Source organism: Sardina pilchardus, chromosome 6, assembly GCF_963854185.1.
Source record: "Sardina pilchardus chromosome 6, fSarPil1.1, whole genome shotgun sequence".
NCBI classification, from domain to species: domain Eukaryota; kingdom Metazoa; phylum Chordata; class Actinopteri; order Clupeiformes; family Clupeidae; genus Sardina; species Sardina pilchardus.
This window is the reverse complement of record NC_084999.1, coordinates 2,702,620-2,707,303: the sequence shown is the minus strand read 5'-3', so window position 1 is coordinate 2,707,303 and position 4,684 is coordinate 2,702,620.

Sequence of the window (4,684 nt, the reverse complement as noted above, 5' to 3'; positions counted from 1 at the left end):
ACCAGCAAAGACCAGCTAAAACCAGCTGAAACCAGCTACCAGCATAAGCTGGTTTCTTGCTGTTTTTTTCAGCAGGGAAGTTCAACCCCTTTCACAGAGATGGATCGCAGATTGTGTGGATAGACTACAATGCAGGCCAAATTAATAGCTTCTTAAGAATAGAAATTAGACTTTACTAGTTACATTTTAACTCAACCTGAGAGGTGTGTATTTGAAGCACAGGAGAACGATTGCATTTTCATTGGTTGGCCATAAGCATGTTTCTCTGCAGAATGTGCTGACATAACGTGTCCAGTAGGGGGCAACAGAGGGACAGATCAACGCCATGGCAGATCCAGATGAAGAGATGTTGATTATCAAACTGCCTCTTACTGTAACACTGCTCAACATGAGTGAGGCTCTGAGGCAGGATTACAATAATAATCGAGGATCAACTCAAGAACAACTCTCCACCTGTTGAGAGGGTGGTTTAGAGTCATACAAATTATAAATATGTGCAATGTATTAGCAGTTATCTTATAGACATCAGAGCACAATAAATATGGCTATGTAAAATGCTGTTCATACTGCATATCTATATATTCTGCTCTTATAAAACTTTACACATAGTTTTTTATTTAAATTACGGTAAACTATAGCACTTTCTTAACTGTATTGTATAATGTCTCTGCACTGCATCATACTGTATGTCTTATACTGTGTATAGTGCACCACCTGTCTATACTGTGTGTATCAGATTGCACTTTTCTGCTCTGGTTAGAACCAAACTGCATTTGGTTGTTTCTGTAAAGACACTACAGTTTTTCTCAAATGCTAAAACACAAAAGCCAATCCTCTAAATCAAATGACCAGTTGTCTAAACACATTTACTAAATCTAGCCATCATTTTTCAATATCATAAACACATTTCACATGAAAACACAATTCACAAAACACAATCCTCCGTTCTCATAAATCTAAGCACATTTTTCCTTGCTGAAACACATGTTGCAAAACATATTCTCAAATGAAAGCTCATGTGATGCAAAATGCTTGCCACAGTCAGCAATAACTGAACACAATGAACACACCTGGCGTCATTTATTACACACAATGACTCCAAATTGAAGACACTTGTTGCTAATGCGCACAGTGACTGTGGTGTGTGTGTGTGTGTGTGTGTGTGTGTGTGTGTGTGTGTGTGTGTGTGTGTGTGTGTGTGTGTGTGTGTGTGTGTGGTGTGAATGAAGAAAATACTGTAAAAAGAACTTCACACCCTGATCATGTTTTCAAGAGTGCTGTTGTGTGCAGTAGATTCTGGTTTTTGTATTGAGTTGTGTTACAGTAGTGTTCTTGCAGAATTATCTGTACTCTTCATATGAAACTCACAACTCTAAATGCCTAATCCTCTGCAAAGATCTAAGAAGATCCGTTACTCTAAAGTTTTTTTTAAAAGAAATATGCATCGGCAGTTATGAAACAAAGAACCTTCTCACAAATTGAGCATTGTGTTTTAAATTGTTTTGCTGTGGTGTGTAATGATGTCTATAGTGTTTACATTTTTAAAACCTTCGAGCTGCTCTTTTGGTGTGAAAGTTTGAGTTTTGAAGTGAGAAGGTGTGGTTGTGCTTATGTAGTTTAGAAAAGGGTATTGTGTTTAGACATTGGAGAACATGGAGGAAACGTTTGTGAAATGTGTTTTAGCATTTGAGAAAAACTGTAAAGATGAATGTAATCTAATCTAATCTAGTCTAATCTAATGTTGCTCATCAGCAACCTGTAATACTTTGCTGCCCCCCTGTGGAAGATTAAGTAGCTATAAGCACATCACTTTTCTGACATTATCGAACACAATCTGGGGCAATGGGCCAGAAACACATTACACCAGATCTTTCAGATCAAAATATCACTTTACACAACATTACTGCCCTTTCAACACGCTTGATTGTCCTTTTGAGTTACAGAAAAGTTATCATCTTGGGGTCACCAAGTCATCCCCGACAAATCTTCAAAAGCGACCTCAGTGCTAATAGATCATTAAGAGGGCAGGCCAGGTAAAAGCCTTTAATGTCATTTCATGAAATTAATTAAATTAAATTAAGAGTGCGCTCCTTGCCCACTCTAGCTGGATTTGGCCCACACAGAAGAACCACTACTCTACTCAAAAGAACCCCATGCCTAGTGGTGGAACCACGTCACTGTTTGGCAAGTCACAAGAAAGCCCCAAGTCTTAGCAGTCAAGACAGAGAAGGGCAAGTCGAGTCCAAATCCAAGTCACATCAAAGCCAAGTCGAGTCCAAATCCAAGTCCCAATCTTTTTCAAGTCCTGAACAAGTCATCATTTACTCTTCACTTGATGAAGATATTTTTAGACTATCGACTATCGATAATAAATAGTATTTTTAGTATAAATACAGATTAAAATATATTCAATGTTTCTGTCTTCCCAAAGACCTTCAAAGTATTGTGCGTTGTCCCAACATTTTACACCCACATACATTGACACTTCCCAGGCTTTGTATGTGGCAGTCCTTCCACTTCTGTGTCAGTCACAACTGTTTGCACACACATTCTCTCCATATCCAAACATAATCTTGCAATGACACTTTGTGTACAGTTGTCTTCACCCTTCTGTGCCTTTGTTAGAACTGTGAACCAAAACCTCTGATGACCTCATGCAAACATTTATAACTGAAGTAGAAATGATGAACAGACCATTACACGCGAATGGAACAAAACAGTAAAGCGCTGGATCTATTTATTAATAGTGTTTCATACATACAGTTAAACACAGATTCCTACCCCTTTTATAATATTGATTTAGCGTTGATTTTCTCTTGACCGATATGTTTGATCTGCCATATGCCAAAAGGTTGTATGACAATGTGGTACCAACCACAAAATCAAATTCATCAGGTCAAAACAAAAATGGTTTACTGAACACAAAATCAAGCTTCTGCCATTGCCGTCTGCATCCCCTGATCTAAACTCAACATAGAGACAGTGGGGTGAATCAAAGAGCACCAGTGTGGACCTACAGTAGGAATCTGGATGATCTGTGGAGATGTTGTCCAGAGGAGTGGTCTCCAATCCCTTGATTTGCATTCTCTAACTTTATGGGATGTCATAGGAGAATATCACAAGCTGTTTTATTGGCAAAGGGGTGGCAATAATTGTGACCGATGTGTTTTTGCTAAAAAATATTGCTTTTTTTTTAGATTTTCTCTTTTTTTTCTCAGAATAAACATGCTTCCTTTCAAAGATGGAATTTTCCTCACTGTTTTTATAGTGAGATTACAGTTTTTTTCAATTGCTAACAAGCGTTTGTCCATTCAGTTGACACATTTTCAAAACTCTAAACACAGTTAGCACAGCATCGGTCTTTCGTGGCCATACCATTCACACATTTCATGTTGTTTTCACACAGTATGCAGTCAGTGAATACATTTTCACAATGCTTACATTTTCTTAACAGACAAACTATACCTCCCAACAAAATAATGGATCGTTTTTGTATTATTTTCCAATGTTAACACACAACATCCCACAATAGTTAAAACAATATTCCAAACCTTAGATACAGTATAAAAACCTCTGCTTCTGCAATGTTATCAATTCAAAAGCAATATATCTCAGCTGATAATAAACAAACAATCGAATAATTGACACACAGATGATTTATGTTGGGTAAATTGGGCCAACCACAGCTGATTTCAGTCTGTCTTAGACTCAGTGGCAGGGGTCTCTATTACATTGACACTTACACAGTAAAAAGAGGAGGTGATGTTTTTGGAAGCAGAAACAGAAAAAGACAAATACTGTAATGTCTGGACAAGGAAGAGCAAGAGTAAGGGGCCCAGGGAGAAGAGCAGGCCTTGTGAGAGATGCAGTGAGAGGTGCAGGAGCACTGAGAGGAGCAGGTGCAGAGATTAGACACAGTAATATTGTGCTTTTTATTTTGTTCACCCCCTTTTTATCTGGGCTTTTTGCTGTTTTTTTGTTCAGAATGCTCTTGTGTATCATGGATATTTTGTTCACTGCAATGCTGTAAAACTTTTTCTGTTCTATCATAGTCTTTATGATAGAACAGTATTTATACTGCACCTCCTGTAGGCCTAGTGAACAGGAAAAAAAAAATAAAAATAAAAAAAAATTGCTTTTTACCGGAATGCATTTGAATGTGAACATTACATCTGGACATACAGTTCCTAACCAAGAATTTTACAGTAGTGTAAAAATGCTGGATTGCATGTTTTGCATGCAAATACCTGTAAAACTGAAACATAAGTCTATGCAGTTTTTGTAATGTGAACAGTAGCCAGTATTTTGAAACCTAGTGTACTCTGGTTGACTGCATGTATCTTGTGAAGTGAAAACAAGTTTTAGTCTTTGACAAAATAACTTCATTTTGAGTCAGGTTTCCAGTGTTTTGGTAAAGTAAGTGTTTGCAGAGAAATGAAGAGTTAGTGTATATGTAACAAAATGTGGTGTAAGAACATGGGATGTGCTTTTGAGAGGAAAATGATCCATTCGGCCAATTGTGTTTTGTAGGTGAGAGTCTGTGTTTAGAGTTTTGAAAATGTGTCAAATGAATGGACAAACGCTTGTTAGCGATTGAAAAAAACTGTAAGATAAATATTTTTATGACAGCAATTAGTGAACTTTACCAGGGGTGCCAATAATTCTAGAAGGCACTGCACAACCA